Source organism: Dendrobates tinctorius, unplaced genomic scaffold, assembly GCF_039654945.1.
Source record: "Dendrobates tinctorius isolate UK_male_01 unplaced genomic scaffold, ASM3965494v1 ptg000246l, whole genome shotgun sequence".
NCBI lineage: Eukaryota > Metazoa > Chordata > Amphibia > Anura > Dendrobatidae > Dendrobates > Dendrobates tinctorius.
In genome coordinates, this window is record NW_027361913.1 from 5,668,757 (window position 1) to 5,686,108 (window position 17,352).

At 42.5% G+C, this 17,352-nt stretch overlaps 1 protein-coding gene across 3 annotated transcripts in view; it reads right to left on the minus strand.

Moving 5' to 3' along the window:
* KCND3 (potassium voltage-gated channel subfamily D member 3) overlaps positions 1-17,352 on the minus strand; it is a 749,684-nt gene that overhangs the window by 227,076 nt on the left and 505,256 nt on the right. The window lies entirely within an intron of this gene.

The following is a 17,352-nucleotide window of genomic DNA, read 5'->3' on the forward strand; positions in this document are numbered from 1 at the left end:
CCTTTACTTTCCTATTCTCTCTTTTTTCCCTCCATCTTCTCTTTTATCATTTCACATTCTACCTTCCTTTCCTCCCTTTTTTCTCTATCTCTTTTGTGCCTCCTCTTTATTTATCACTCTCTCGCCATCTTACTCTTCCTTCCTTTTCTCTCTTTTCTTTTTACTATCTCACTTTCTTTTTCTCTGTCTCTTTCTTTCTTCCATCCTTCCTGCTTTCCAGCTCTCTTATTTCCCTTTCTTCTTTCATCCTAATTTTCTCTTTCTTTCTTCCTAATTTTCTCTCTTAGTTTCTTTCTTCCTAATTTTCTCGCTTAGTTTCTTTCTTGATCTCCCCTCACAACCTCTTCCTTTTTTCTTTGTTCCTTTCACCCACCTTTTCTTCCTTTGCACATACTCTATCGCCTTCTTTCCACCTTTTTTCTGCTCTATCCCTTCCCCATTTTTTCTTTTTCTCTTACCCCTCGTTCCTTATTTGCTTACAACGTCACTCTATATCCTATCACTTACCACATTCTTCCTTTCTATAACCTTTTCCTTCTTTTCGAGTTACCTTTACATTACCCACATGTCACATATCTTCACCTATTACAGGAGGACATGTAAATGGTTTTTATCTCACTTGAAACAGGAAAGATTCTAATTTTCAGTTACGATTTTTTCTTCTTCCTTAGTTCAATGGGATGGTTCATAAATGACCTTACAAAGCACCTAAAACATGACCCTGAGACTAAATGTGCCCTAAACTTGACAGCATTGTGATGGCTCACATTTAAGCCCCTCTCAAGCTCTTCTCTGTGTTCAAAGCTTTAATTAAAAAAGACAATGCCTCTAGCGGAATAAAATTATGCATGTAAATCCTACTAAGAAGGAGACAAAATCGATGTCAGAAAGGTTAAATTGGGCTTAGTTTGAAATTTATGAACTGTTAAACCTTTCTACTCTGGGAGGCAACAGTGATTAACATTTTATAGATCAGATGGTTTAAGCACAATAGTGAAATAACTTCACTGACCCAATGATGCGCTGTATCGGCCCTAAAAAGTCTCAAGTCCGCGATGATTTATAAAAGCTAGCGTACAGCAAGTTGTGTGATGGGTGATTGTCTGCAGTCTCCTAAAACACTTAGAGCAAATGAGTTACAACCATGGCTTCTCCTCAGTCAGTAAAAAGTTAAAGTCTATTTTACAGCAATCTGTGACTGCGCACCATAACAAACTGACATGAGCCTTGGTCTATTGTTCTTTTTTGCAGTCTAGGGGCCATAATAACTAATTTCATTACTTGTTTTTTCTGTGGGTCTGTTTACATGGACCGATCGGTGGCACAATACTACCTATTTAGCTGTTACCGATCCGCTGTCGTTTAAATGCCTGATTGCACAGGCAGACCTTAGTAAACGATCACACTGAGATATCAGTATTAGATCGCTCAGTGCACGTAGGTTGCCATTGATTTCAGCAGGGGCTCAATTAACTTTATGCCAATAGGTGTCTTTTAGGCACACTTCTGGCCAACATGCATCCTGATCCTGGGACCACAAATGCATTTTATCATGTTACCGTAGATTTATTTCGTGGCAGTCAAAGGAAGATGTATGTCAGTGTATCGTAGTACAGTAAAAAATGTAACTGAAGCATTGTAGAGATACGCAAAAGCGATTAGACTACAACACTTTTTTTTTTTACAGAGATTAGTGAGGGTCTCAGTTGCGGAACCAAGGCCACATTAATATGACAAATTAAAGATTTATTCTCCAAATCACAAGTTATTCCTATCTATAAAATAAGAAACATCCCTATCTATAACATAAGAAACACTGCCAGTGCCAAGAGCGCCACTAGATAGGCAGCGGGAGATAAGGGAGATAAATAAGTGGCATAGAAATTGGTGCAGGAAGGTAGGGTTTGGGTTCCTGGAGAACTGAGCCGACTTCTCTGTTGGCTACAGGCTATACGGTAGGGACGGGCTGCACCTCAATGTGGAGGGTGCAGCTGTGCTTGGGGCAAAAATGGTAAGATGGATGGAAGAGCTTTTAAACTTAGATCTTGGGGAGGGAAGGTAGTCGTGCTAATAAGGAGATAGAGTAGACAGCGAGAGGGAGGTAGTAGGAGTAAATGAGGATTTGGGGAGGTTGACACATGCAAGGAAAGCAGTGAGCTGAGTAGGAGAAACAAATGTGCTAATATTAAATGTCCGCTGGCAAATGCAAGAAGTCTAGCAAACAAAATGATTGAACTAAAGTCTCTTATGATGGTCACAGAATGCGATGTGGTGGGCTTTATGGAAATATGGCTTGACGAGAGCCATGAATGGGTAACAAATGTAGAGAGCTACACTACATTTAGAAAGGACAGGAAATATAAAAAAGGTGGAAGGGTGTGCATCTTCGTACGACATTAGAGAGAGTTACAGCAATGTAGAGTCACTATGGGTAAATGTACATGAGGATGGCAATAATGGAAAGCTGCTAATTGGAGTTTGCTACCAGCCTCCTAATATAGCTGAACAGGTAGAGGATGAAATGCTGCAACAAACTAAAAAGGCAGCAAACAGTAACAGGGTTCTTATAATAGGGGATTTTAACTATCAAGACATTCAATGGGGCATAGACTCTTCTGGTTGTGCTAAAAGCTACAAGTTCTTATCCACAGTTCAGGACAATTACCTCTCTCAGCTGGTAGATGAACCGACCAGGGGAGGTAATCTGCTGGATCTGGTTCTGTCAAATAGACCAGATACAATTTCAGATCTACAGGGCAGGGAGCATTTGGAAAGCAGTGACCATAACATGGTAAGTTTCAATGTAATGTTCAATCAAACATTCAAAAGGGGAAATGCCAAAACTGGGAGCTTTAAGGAATCTGATTGCAACACATTAAGGAAAGAGCTTAATCGTATAGACTGGGACAATGTCATGGTAACTGAGGATACTGAACATAAATGTGGCATATTTAAGGAAATACTACTAGAATCCTGCAGAAAACTTATACCCTCTGGTAATAAAATGTCAAGGAATAAAAGAAACCATTATGGATAAGACAGTTCAAAGTTTAATGAAACAAAAACAAAGGGCATTCAAAATTTGAAAGCCGAGAATACTGAAACAGCATTTCAGGAGTATAAATGTAAGGGGGTGCTGGGGACCCTCATGTACCTTCTCTCTCGATAACCCTATTCACCTGTGTTACATGCGGCACCCTGATCTTTTAATAATGTTTTATTATTGCAAATGTATTTGTCATGTGTTGTGCATAGGATTAAGGATAGATTAGGAAGTAGTGCAGGATCAAAGGGGGATTAGAATAGAGGGGGCACAATAGAGATAGAGAATAGGATACAGAAGAGTGTTAGGTTAGGCACAGGCAGCAAGGGGTTTTCAGTGCGGAGTAGTTAGAACAGAGCAGCACAGAGCACAGAGGGGTATAGGACAGATTCTTCCTGGTTCTGTCAGATGCCCGGGCAGCCTGCCCAAGGGCTGGACATGTGAATAGAGAGAAAGAGAACAAAGGACTTAAGCCGTGGGGATAAGTCTGCGGATTGCAGTAAGGGGTCCCAGGCTGGAAAACAGTGTAAACGGGCACCAGCTCAACAGAATCATCCCCAGGGAGGATTTGGGGTCTAGAACCAGGGTGGGAGCAGCTGAGATGGCGTTTCCGGCACCTTTCCCTAATCGAACCGAACAAGGGGCTGACAGGGAGCTGGTGATGCGTAATGTACAGATGGGATACGGATTGTCCAAAGAGGCTGCCCAGATGGCAGGCACAAGAGTGACATGGGCTGGACATGGATTTTCCAAAGAGACGTCAAGGATTGCCAGGAATAAAGAAGGTGTTAGGCGTTGGGTTTCTGTCGCTGCACAGCAAGAATCCCGAGCCTTACTTCCGGCGGTCTCCCATTCCTCTCCAGCCACAGAGGAGCTTGCTCAGCAAACTCTTCGGTCCCGGCGCTCTGCCCAGACCAGCTCCGTGGGTTTGTTTGCTGCTGCCACCTCTGGCACAGCTATGGCAATGCATGCTGCTCAGCAGCGAGATTCTCCAGGGACTAAGTCCTCATGTCGGGCCACTGAGCATGCCCGTGGTGTGATCTCCCATTGGAGATCGAAGGTCACGTGCTCAGGTCCTGCTCGTGTTTGGATTGGCCCATCCGAGAAGCCAGGAAGGTCCCGGACGCTCGAGGCTATAAAAGGTTCGCATGGCCGCTCGGCCATGCACTAGGATAGCCAGTATTTTCTGACTATAAGGAGTGAGTGATGGATGCACGTATGAATGTCTCTGGTGACTGACTCATTATGAAACCCCTACCCTTGGTGCGCATGTGTTGTGCAGCCTAGCCTGCTAGCGCCCAGGCTTAGGCATAGGTAGGATAGAGTTGAGTCAGATATTAGTCACTACCAGTGACTCGGCACGCCTCAGAGCAAGTGTTCCGCACTCCTTAGCCAGCGTCTATAGCGGCGTTCGTGGCAGCGACGCCGCGCGCTCAGTGGCCTAGAAGGACTCTAACCCCGTGCCTTGGGGTGGAGTTCTGTGGCTGTTTGCTGTGCGCTCTGTGGCCGGGCTCTGTGAGCTAAATAGGCTCCGGCATTCACTTTCAAGCGGCTGTGCGGTTCTATGAAGTAACAGAATCCGCTCCTGTTCACACTGGGTGATGTAACCCACGTGTGACTGTTTTCACACCGCTCTTCCCTTCTGCCATTACCTAGCAGCAGTGTACCACCTCTGCACGGTGGACCCTGGGCTGCGAACGCACTCTCTACTATTTTATAATCTAGTGCGTTCCGCCAGCCCTAACATTATCCTAGCGCCAGGGTCTGGCTAGTAATAGCGGACGAACAGCGACTGCATAGATACATCCAGCAGCTGGAGGGTAGGTTGGCAGCGCTAGAGTGTTCCACCTCAGCTGCGGATGTTACTTCGGTCGCCGTCCAAGCAGCTACAGAGACTGTCGCCTGTGTCTCCACAGCCAGTCCTGCCCCGACCTTGTCCCGCCTCCCGCTGCCCGAGAAGTTCTCGGGCGATAGAGCTTCTTGCAGGGGTTTCGTGAGTCAGTGCTCCATTCACCTGGAGTTGCTGGCCACACGATTTCCCTCAGAGCGGGCTAAGGTGGGGTTTATCATCTCCCTCCTGTCGGGCAGGGCCCTGGAGTGGGCCACCCCACTGTGGGAGCGCGGGGATCCCCTGGTACAGAGTGCCACCCATTTCCTTGTCACTCTGAAGCAGGTGTTTCTGGGTACTCGGGTCACGCATGGCACCGCACTTCAGTTGCTGGCTCTGACCCAGGGTGAGTCTATGGTCAGCCAGTATGCCATCCTCTTCAGAACTCTGGTCTCAGAGTTGGAGTGGCGAGATAAGGCTCTCATACCTATATTCTGGAGAGGCCTGGCTGATCACGTCAAAGACACCCTGGCCACCAGGGAGGTGCCCACCACTTTAGAGGAGATCATTACGGTCGCTACCCGAATAGACATTCGCTTCACGGAGCGAGGGCTGGAGTCTTCCAGGTCCCGCCAATGTTATAAGTTGGCTCCAAATTTCGCGAGACCTCTGGAACCTTCCGATCAGCTTCCCAAGCCTCCAGAGGCCATGGAGGTGTCCCACACTGGTTCCAGGACCCGGTCTGCGCGGGTACCTCCAGAGGTTATAGAGGATATAGAAAAGGCTGAGATATTAAACAGGCACTTTTCATTCGTGTTCACCAATGAACTGTGTGTTACAGGGATCATTCAACAAGGCAAAAATCAAAATTCACAACCTAATATAACTAGTTTAACACAAAACGAAGTACATCTACGACTGAGCAATTTAAACATTGACAAATCACCCAGCCCAGATGGCATTCATCCACAGATACTGAGGGAATTGAGCTCAATAATTGACAGACCACTGTACCTCATATTCTTAGACTCTCTTGTAAGAGGGTTGGTGCCTCAGGATTGGAGGATGGCTGATGTGGTACCGATATGTAAGAAAGGTAAGAGGGTAGATCCAGACAACTATCATCCAGCAAGCCTGACATCAGCAATGTGCAAAATTTTTGAGGGAATTATAAGATATGACCTGCAGAAATATATTGTAGATAATAATATAATAAATGACAACCAGCATGGATTCATGATTAGTAAGTTGTGTCCAACTAACATGTTGGGTTTCTATGAGGAGGTAAGGGCAAATCTGGATGTTGGTAATGCGGCTGATGTGATTTATCTGGACTTTGCAAAGGCATTTGTTACTATTCCACATAACAGAAGCAAGAACTGGGGAAACTATATGCAGATGGGTAAGGAATTGGCTAAATGACAGGAAACAGAGTCGTCATAAATGGAAAGTTCTCTAAATGGGATATAGTCAGCAGTGGGGACCACAGGGATCTGTGTTAGGACCAATTCTTTTTAACCTCTTTATTAATGACCTTGTGGATGCGATTGAGAGTAAAGTGTCAGTCTTTGTTGACGACACCAAACTATGTTGGATATTAATATCTGACTTTGACAATTACAATATTGCAAAACGATCTGACTAAGATGACTGAATGGGCAAACACTTGGCAAATGAGATTTAATGTAGATAAATATAGAGTAATGCATCTAGGACAGAATAATCCTATTGCTTCATATACGTTAAATGGGAGTGTACTCGGGACTACAGAACAGAAGAAGGACTTGGGTATTCTGGTTACAAGTAAGTTGAGCAGCAGCACTCAATGTCAATCAGCAGCTGCAAAAGCAAACAAGATTTTAGAATGCATAAAAAGAGAAATAAAACACTGTGATCCCAATGTATTATTACCCCTTCATAAATCACTGGTGAGGCCACATCTAGAATATGGGATCCAGTTTTGGGATCCACATTTAAAAAATATATTCAGAAGTTAGAATCAGTTCAAAGATGGACAACTAGATTATTACAAGGGATGGAAGGCCTCTCATTTGATGAAAGGTTGGAAAAGTTGGGCTTGTTTAGCTTAGAAAAAAAGATGCCTCAGAGGAGATCTCATTTACATGTATAAATATATGTGTGGCCAGTACAAAACGCTGGCACATGACTTATTCCTTCCCAAGACCATAGTGAGGTCTAGGGAGCAGTCATTACAGGTGGAAGAGAGGAGATTTCTGCAGATAAACAGTAAAGGGTTCTTTACAGATAGAGCAGCTAGACTGTGAAATGCCAACCACAAGAGGTAGTAATGGCAGACACTATAACAGCTTTTAAGAAAGGGCTGCAGATATCCTGGATACACATAACATTGTGAGTTACAGTTAAATTAGTGACAAAATGTATAATTGGTGGAGAAAGGTTGAACTTGATGGACCTAGGTCTTTTTTTCAACCTATGTAACTGTGTAACTATGTATAACATAAGGGATAAAGTGCTGACTGCTGGTTGTTCAATGTTTGAGAACCCTAGAAATCACAAGATCAGGGCAGCTTTGAAACCCAAGATTGAGGTTCCGCAGCCCTATCCTTGAAAGGAACAGAGGGCACATGCTTGAACTCCGCTCCATTCATTGTTTATGGGACTGCCGGAGAAAGCCAACTGCTGCAGAAGGCTGTTTCTGGCTGCCATATTAACAATGAAAGGAACAGAGCTAAAGTGTGAGAGAGCTCATGACATGGAGTCCAATTGTGTGTATTGTTTCCGCTCACCAAGGCTGCAGTTTGTACTGAGCAGTGTAAGATCTCAGCAGCAGGGTGGAGGGACACTGAGAAGATGTCAATCAGGCTATGTTGAGTTTTAAATCGAATTATACGGCCATTCTGATCTACGAATTTTTAAAGTACATCATCAGATCTATTTCATAATGTATGCAGCTTGTATTCTGAACTCCGGTGACAAATCCCCTTCAATCCTGGCATGATTAGATTGTTGTGAATATAATAGCTTTAATACCATATTAAGACGTGTATCCTTGATATGATCCCACTATAACCCAATTATTATGTGAGTTTGTGGTTTTTCCATATTTTGATCACAATTCAACTCTGTAAAGAAAAAGAAAAAAAGACAAAAGCAGAAAAAAAGTGACATTGCCATAGACATGAAATGTAACGTAATGTGGGCAGCAGGCATGATGGAGCAGAAATTTCCACTATATCAAGTTTGATGTAGTTAAAAGCTTGGCAGCAGCTGTGTCCCTGGGAATCATTGTGAAATGTTGGCAATTATACAGCACCTGTGTACCAGCGTTCATACATACATATCCCACGCTCCATCACCAGCACTTCGCTTTAATGATCAGCGAGACTTTGAAGCGCCGCTTTGTACCAGAATATAAAATGAAACCCCACCTCCGAAGCCAATTTAAAGATTATATTAGGCAAATACATTCATAGTGGTTTCTGTACAGAATTTTAATTCTTGATACTTTTCATTTGGCCATAAGAATGTTTCAAGAATTACATGTATTTTATACCAAACAGCAATTCTACACTGTTCGTGTAGATCCCTTCAGCAGCACAGAACATCAGCTTAACTCCTTAACGACCAGGGGTATTTCAGTTTCTTTATTTCTGCTTTTTGCTCCACTTCTTGCCAGAGTCATAACTTTTTTACTCTTCATCAATATGGGCATGTGAGGGCTTGATTTTTGCGGGATAAGTTGTACTTTTGAATGACACCATTGGTTTTAACATATCATGTACTGAATAAAGTGGAAAAAAATTCAAAGAGTGGGACATGCCTTTATGATTCTCCAGGTCATTATGAGTTCACAGACACCAAACATGTCTAGGTTCTTTTTTATTTAAGTGGTAAAAAAAAATTCCAAAATTTGTTAAAAGAAAATAAAATTGCGCCATTTTCAGAGACCTGTAGCGTCTCCATTTTTTGGGATCTGGGGCTGTATGAGGGCTTATTTTTGTCGCGGCGAGCTGACATTTTTATTGATACCATTTATGTGCAGATACGATCTTTTGATCGCTCGTTATTGCATTGTAATGCAATGTTGCAGCAACCTTAAAAACTTAATTCTGTTGTTTTGACATAATGTTTCAATATGCTGTTTAAAGATCGGGTTACTTCTTTTTTTATATTGATAGATACGGTGATTCTGAACTCGGCAATACCAAATATGTCTATGTTTGCTTTTTTTTATTGTTTTATTTTGAATAGGGCAAAATTTGAACTTTTATATTTTTTTATTTCTTAAATATTTTCTAAAACTTTTTTTACTTTTTGCATGCTTCAATAGTCTCCATGGGAGACTAGAAGCTGCAGCACTTCAATCGCCTCTGCTACACACAGGCGATGATCAGGTCACCTGTGTGTAGAAGAAATGCTCACTTGCTATGAGCGCCAAGCCCGGGGCAGTTCTCATAGCATTGTGGCAATGACAACCATAGAGGTCCGCTGCAGACCTCTGGTTGTCATGCTGACCCATCCGTGACCCGCAGTCATGTGATGATGTCACCGATGGGTGGGATTAGCGATGCTTTTCTGGTAAGTGCGAGTTAAATGCTGCTGTCTGAGATTGGGCCACTTTCATAATAGAACATCAGATGGTCCATTGAACATATTGCCCTTACTTAGAGCAGTATATTCAGAAAGTGCATTAATGAAAGCCTCTAGTTAGGTTCCAGTCACAATCTGTTCCTTGGGTCATCATTTTCAGTACCAATTGGTGGATATGAATTACCAGCCACTATAGTTTTTATGCAGCTGCTGTGTTCTGGCAGCATCCGATAACACTAGGTCATCCCCAGCGCTGCTAACAGCTGATCAGTGGGTGTGCAAGAAAAATAGTGTCTAACCTCTGTTACTGTAGACTTGTGAATCCCAACATTGCCAGCACCGTGAGGATTTACAAGCCTGCAGTGACTGCAGACTTGTAGTTTACGATTGAACAATTTCTGCACTGTTGGTCCAAAACTGAGCATCTCAAAATGGCATGTTAAACTGAATATGTGGACTCTGGATAGAATTAGTGACTATCTGGTGATAGGGATTCTTAGACTAAAGAGTGAGTTTGAGATAACAAAAAGGGAAAAGCCTATCAATATTTGTTTCTTTGTTTCTAATTATTTTTTATCTTTTTCGTTTTATTTGCAGCATGAGACAGTACAAGATCAAAGAAAGAAAGGAGGGAGGGTAAAAGGAGGCAGTCCTGGGATTCTCTCTTTATTTGCAATTTTTAGGTTCAGTGTTCCTACATTTAGGGTATGTTTCCACTTTCCGTATTGACGGCGCTTTGGCCGCTGCGGAAACCCCACTCCGCCCAAAGCACTGCCCCCTTTTGTACGCACGGTGATACAGCATGTGTTCATTGAACACGTGCTGTATCACCGCATCATATCCATAGACTGGGGTATTTATCTTGCAGAGACAGAGCATCTCCGCAAGATAAATAGACATGCTGCTGTCTATAAAGACACACCACATGTCCGGAAACGCATAGCCGCCAGATGCGGCCCTGCACGCATAGTGGAGACGGGATTTCATAAAATCTCATCCACTATGCTGTAACATCTGTACGCTGCGGAATGGACGCTGCAGATGAACACAGCTTACAATCCGCAGCACTTCCTGATGTAATCTGGCCCGTGGAAACATATCCTTATAGGTGTTTAGACAAGAAGAAGATTGTCTAACTGAAGGAAATAATAACCACTCCTCCGCCTAAACTCAACTGCTGCCGTTTCTAGAGGTCCCAAATGGACTATGTGTTACAGGCTGGCGGAACGCACCAAATAATAAAGATGGAATAATATATGAGGTGCTTTCACAGCCCGGGGCCCCACTGTGCAGAGATGACCAACTGCAGCTAAACAATGAGGCATGTAGGGGAAAGCCGGACACTGGTGGGTAACCACTAACCCGGTGCTAGCAGGGACGAACTCCGTTACTTCCCGTAGTTTGTGCCAGCTGGCGAACAACCGTAACCTGTTAACGTCACAGGTCACGGTAATGTGAACCACCGCTTGGTGCGGGTGCAATGTCTGCCCTGACAGACGCCACTAACCAGCCTGTTAACGGTGCTGTAAAGCACACATACAGCGCACGGCGCTGCTCTGGCAGAGGCTGCGATAGCAGTAGTCCAAGAGGTCTGTACTAGCCGACGCCCAGGGCGCTAGTGGATGATGAGGAGACACACTGTGGCGCTAAGCAGTGTCAGAGCTACGGTGCTGACTCTGATTCCTAACCCTAACTCATACGTAATATCCAAGGAGGGGGGAATTATAATGCATCAGTCACCACGCTCATCCATCCATCATCACACATACACTAAGCATTAAAGCCTCAGAGTCTATCATAGCGCATGGTGGGGCGGCCATGCAAACCTTTCATAGCCGTGTCCTTCCAGAACCTTCCTGATCCCCCTGATGGTCCAATCAGAACTACTGGAGAAGGACCTGAGCATGTGACTCCCGATACCCAATGGGAGATTGTCCCATGAGCATGCTCAGTGGAGCGACGGAAGGACTCAGACTTTGGAGTCTGTTGATGCTGGCCAGACTGCATTGTCATAACTGGACCAGAGGTGGCAGCAGCAGCAACCGAACCCACACTGCTGGTGTGAGCAGAACGCCGGGATCGAGGAGTCTGCTGAGCAGGCTCCACTGCGGCCGAAGAAGAACGGGAGACTGTCAACGGCAAAGCTCAGGATTCCCGCTGTGCAGCGCTCGGAACCCGACTCCTAACACTATGTTTACCTTATAGCAGAAACATGCGCGTCTACTCATGTCAGTCCTGCAGCAATCATTGGTGTATTTCATAAGACCATTTGGGACCCCCAGAGTGGTGCTGCATTAGAAATAACAGGTTTTTTTAATTTATTTCATTTTTTTCCCATTTTATCCATTTGTTCTATTTTCTTATGATCTTCAAATCCCCTTTACTTGACTTGCCTACTTCTTGATTCGATTCCATTCATATACGACCACAATACTTTTGATAATAATGACGTTGACTCTTTTCTGGAAAAAAAAAAAACTATCAAGGTAAACGCTTGGAATATCAAACTATTGCGTTTTCCTATTATCCATAAGGAAACCTTTGCTCGTTAGTAGTCCCTTTAAATAACATCGGAGCCTTAGCTGGGATCCGAAAACAGAATGCCTTTGTTTTTCTTTTCACCAGCTATTAATAATATATAGCATATACTATATAAAGACTATAAAAAAATTAAGAAGCATATTATTTTTCCGCACTGGAAATATAGTTAGATTACGCGGCTCATTTGCTTCTAATGTTACAAATGTAACTTTTATAGGTCTTGGCTTTTCTATTTTTCAGCACCTGATAAAAGTCAACACATGTAAAGAGAACGACCCTTATGTCAAACACTTTGGGTACAGCTATCTACTTATATAATGGTATGTGTACACTGTATATCTTATCCAGTACAAAATCCTAATAAACATATTACTGCTTAAATATTTATGAGGAACACTCATGCATAAGGGTTACTTTCCATTTTCGGCTGCATGCACTGAATTAATTCTCTGATATTATGATCTTTTTTCAGTTAATTAATCCTGTTACCCTATTGAAAAGTGGGTGAAAATAATGTACCGTATAAATGGAGATACATTAAGGTATGAGAAGAAGCGCACGAGTAAATGCACATCACAAAATATAACCTATAATCTTCACTATAAAGCATAAAACCACATTCGCTCGGTTTTCAGCTTGTTTTGTGATTATGCTGCTATATAATACCAGCCTATAAATACTACAGTATATTTACGAAGGCCGATGTATACCACTGAGTCCAACTTATGTATTAAAAGGATGAGATAACTTAATATGTTTCTTACTATTTTTACAGGCATTAGTATTTTCGTTTTATTCTCTAAACATTTTCCGCCAAATGCCAATTATTAAGTTGTCTTTCTTTTTCAAGTCTTTTTTATTTTTTTATTTTTCCTCATTAACTTTGAGTAGTCAGATGTTTTAGTCAGATTCATGAAATGTCACATTTTTGGTGTATCTCACTCCAGTTTTTGCCTGGAAAAAGGTTTTAATCTGGAGCATTTTGGGCAAACGTGCAACTTTTTAAAGGATTTGTGACTTTTAGTTCTTAAGAGTAGCAAAAACCAGTTAAAGACAAGATTAAAGAGCAACAAATTCATGATCTGCATGAACCCTTTTGAAGAATTTAGCGCAAATAACTTTAGTAAATTCCACAAAGTAAAAAAAGAAAACGGAGTTCATTTAATCACAAATGATGAATAGGGACCCATATCTTTTTTCAATAGACTTAAAATATCATTATCAATGATGACTGTGTAACTGCTGTGTTTCCACTAAAATAAAGGTACTGTCACACTAAGCGATATCGCTAGCAATATCGCTATAACTTGTGACGTTATAGCGATATTGCTAGCGACATCGCTGTGTCTGATACTTACCTACGACCCGCTCCCCCGCTGGTTATCGCTGATCACGCGAGAACGTTAAGGACCGCTTCTCGCCGTCAGCTTCCCGCGGCGCTTCCTGTGGAGAGATGAGCGACGAGCGTGGAGCCGGGCGGGAGGACGCAGGATCGCCTAGTGTGACAGGTAAGTAGCGACCCCCGACCCCAGCAATGTCGCTGGTGAGATCTGCCTGTGTGGCAGCTCACTAGCGACCACTTAGCGATGTACCAGCGATCCTGACCGCGTCATATCGCTGGTCAGGATCGCTGGTACATCGCTAAGTGTGACAGTACCTTAAGACCTACCTCGAAAATAAGCCCTAGCGTGATTTTACAGGATTTTTGGAGTATGCTTTAAATATAAACCGTACTTCAAAAATAAGTGCTTACAGTCTGGGCCACCATTAGAAAGCAAGGAGAAAACTGGGCAATTGCCCAGTGACCCCACCCTCTTAGAGGCCCCATCCTTTTTCAAGATTAGAACTGCTTAACCCCTTAGCGACAGAGCCAGTTTGCAGCTTAATGACCTGGCCAATTTTTACAATTCTGACCACTGTCACTTTATGAGGTTATAACTCTGGAACGCATTAACGGATCCTGCTGATTCTGAGAATGTTTTTTCGTGACATATTTTACTTCATGTTAGTGGTAAAATTTATTCAATAAGTCTTGTGTTTATTTATGAAAAAAACAGAGATATGGCGAAAATTTTGAAAATTTTACATCCATAGACTATAATGTGTTTTTGGGTGAATTTTGTGCGCATTGCGTGCTCATGCGCTTTTTTGAGACAGGTCGGACGCACAAAAAATGCAACAGGATGCATTTTGTGTGCCCGGGTGCACACTACAAAAAAAAAGCATGCGCATACAAACGTGCAAACACGTACAAACGCATGACTATGCGCACCCATGTTAAGTATAGGGGAAAAAATGCATGCGCATTTATGAGCAAAAAAACGCAAGTGTGAAACCAGCCTAAGAGAAGTCCAAAAATGATCATAAAAGTTGATGTAAAAATATTAATATCAAGCATACAAAAAGTGATATCCTGAAAAGAAGGTCACATAGATTACAAGTGGTGCAAGTTATCATAGCAGAGGCATAATAATAGCCTCACCGATCAAACATCCAACAAGCATTTCACAAATGCTTTGTCATGTCAGTGGTCGAATATATTTACGTTTTTTAACCTACATTTAATAAAAGTTCATTTTTACTCTTTTTGCAATCACTTTGCTTACTGAAGATTTTTTGGTTTTGTTGGTTCCTGCATTCCAGCCTAGACTTAATAATGGGCAATCATTTGGCAGACAATAACATGTGGCACTGTTGTGTCAGCATCACAAATTTATGGGCTTACTGGGATAATTGGAAGAAAAGTGATAGCACTAATGAATCCATTATCGCTGCTTTATTACAGCACTGTGTGGCAATGCCAAAGTTGTAAGAACACACAAAAACATCCAGCATTTCTTCACCTAGTATCATCCTCTACTTTGATCCTGTTCCGTCTCAATCTGCTTTAAAGCTTAAGAGAAGTAAATGAAAAAAATAATCTTTTATTTTCTTTTCACAAAGATTAGAGCAGTCGGTAAGGCAATCTACAATCTATCAGTATTTTTAAAAAATACATGGAGGGATGTTAAAGTGAGTAAAACAATGCAGACATTCACAACCATATATCTATTTAATTTAATTTAAATAGTAATTACCCATGAAGGTAAAACATAAAAGTAGGGATTGCAAAAGGTATAAACAGAATAAAAGAAATATAATATATTAGGGATAGAATTAGGAGCTACGAGACCCCCTGCAAAATCCCCCACTTACAATGTGCCTTACTGTAAGTTCACATGTTGCATTTTTGCTGCATTTTTCTCTGCAGGCATATTTGCTGCATTTTTGTTGCCTCTTGTGCATACTGATAAAGTTTAGTGCCCCCAAAACTCGAAATGCAATTTCCTTAAGGTTTTTGCACCAAAAATGCAGCAAAACCTCCTACCTGTGTTTTTTTGCTGCATTTTTTCACTTATCCATTACTTTCTATGGGTGAAAATACGCTGCAAAAACTCTGAAAGAAGTGACATGCTTTAAAAAAAACACAGCCGTTTTCCAAATCATTCTGGAAAAAAAAAATGTGTATGTGAGATTTCTGAAGTTTCTTAGCGTTTGCCGGTACTGTAAAACGCAGCTTAAAATTTTCAAGAAAAAACGCAGCAAAAAAAAACCCCTTGGCGAAACGTCTCTCTGCGAAACGCGCTTTGGGTTCACCACGGCATCACCTTTTCATCCAGGCTTGGCACTATCAGAAGCTATGTGGGTATATTAAAGAACCCTCCAATATATAATTTATTTTGTTACTTGTCAGTTCAGGGTGTTTTTTCCCTAACTTTTCAGTTATTTCTGCTGTTGTATATTCTTCTAGTGACTCTTACTGCATCTTTATTGCATGTCATTATAGCCCCAAAGGGGTCCTTGACTATAGCCACTTATTAGTCATATATACCTTCCCTAAGTTTTTTGCACCAAAACGCAGTAAAACCTGTTGTCTCCATTTGTTGCTTATGGCCGGGGTCACATTGCGAGTGCAGTGCGAGAAACTCGCGCGTGTCCCTCGCCTCAATACCCGGCACTGCTGCCGGCACTCGGGACCGAAGTGTATGTATTCTATGCAGATGAATGCTCCGGTCCCAAGTGCCAGCGGCAGTGCCGGGTATTGAGGCGAGGGACACGCGCGAGTTTCTCACAATGCACTCGCCTTATTTTTGCACTTACCCATTACTTTTGGTGGGTGAAGAAACACTGAAAGACTTGACGTGCTGCAATTTATAAAAAAAGCAGCAGTTTTCCAAATCAAGCAGAAAAAAATACAATGTGTGTACACGAGATTTCTGAAATCTCATAGCTTTTGCTGGTATTGTAATGCGCAGCTTAGAATTTGCATAAAAAAAGTGCTGCAAAAAATGCAGCAAAAACACAACATAAAAAGAAAAAGAACAAACGCGGATGGCACTGCTATTACCATGGTGGAATCAAGTTGTGTACGGTGTTCGGAATGCTGACTTGCCTATAGCCAAGGGTGCCCGACCTGGAAAATCACAGCGATGAATGAATCCAATGGAAGACAAAAGGACCAAACTCAACGGCTGGTGAAGAGATGTTGGCACATGCAATACATGTTGGCCGGGGGAGTGATAACAGGAGTGAAAACTGAGCTGACAATGGCTGTTTAGAGCTGAACCAGCACTTCAATGGGTCCAACGCAACATGTGATCATAGCCTTATGTAGAATAGGAGCCTAGGCATTATGGATGGGTATGACTGCTACTTCTGCACCCCCATACCTACAGCCCTTCAATAAACATGATCTACTTGTATTTCCACCCATACTAGATATCTGATTATTATCATACATCATGTCTCTTAAGGTACTGTCACACTTAGCGATGCACCAGCGATCCTGACAACGATATGACCTGGTCAGGATCTCTGGTGCATCGCTAAGTGGTCACTAGTGAGCTGCCACACAGGCAGATCTCACCAGCGAAATAGCAGCAGTTGGCAGTCGCTACTTACCTGTCAGACGAGGTGATGAAGACGTCCTCCCGCCCGCGTCCACGCGTCGCCCCAGCAGGAAGCCGCCGCCGCCGAGAAACGGCCCAGGCCATTCTCGCGCGATTAGTGATAACCAGCGGGGGAGCTACATGAGTGTTCTATACTGATAGGACTTTTTTATAATTAGTATTCAGTTCTATTTAGTTATTTTTCGTGTCTGTATACTGTTGTTTCTGGTTGACGTTTGTATATAATGTACATTATACCGCATGATGCGTCATTGTACATGCATTGTTTTCATTATCACCATTGTATTATTATGCCCAGATGCACTCTCTGTATTAAGGGGATTATTGCTGAGATTTTCTAGCGTATGCGCTGTCTGTCTAACTGTATGGTCATTATTATTGGTGTCTATTTTGTGTTTAATAAAATCGCCGTACTTGTT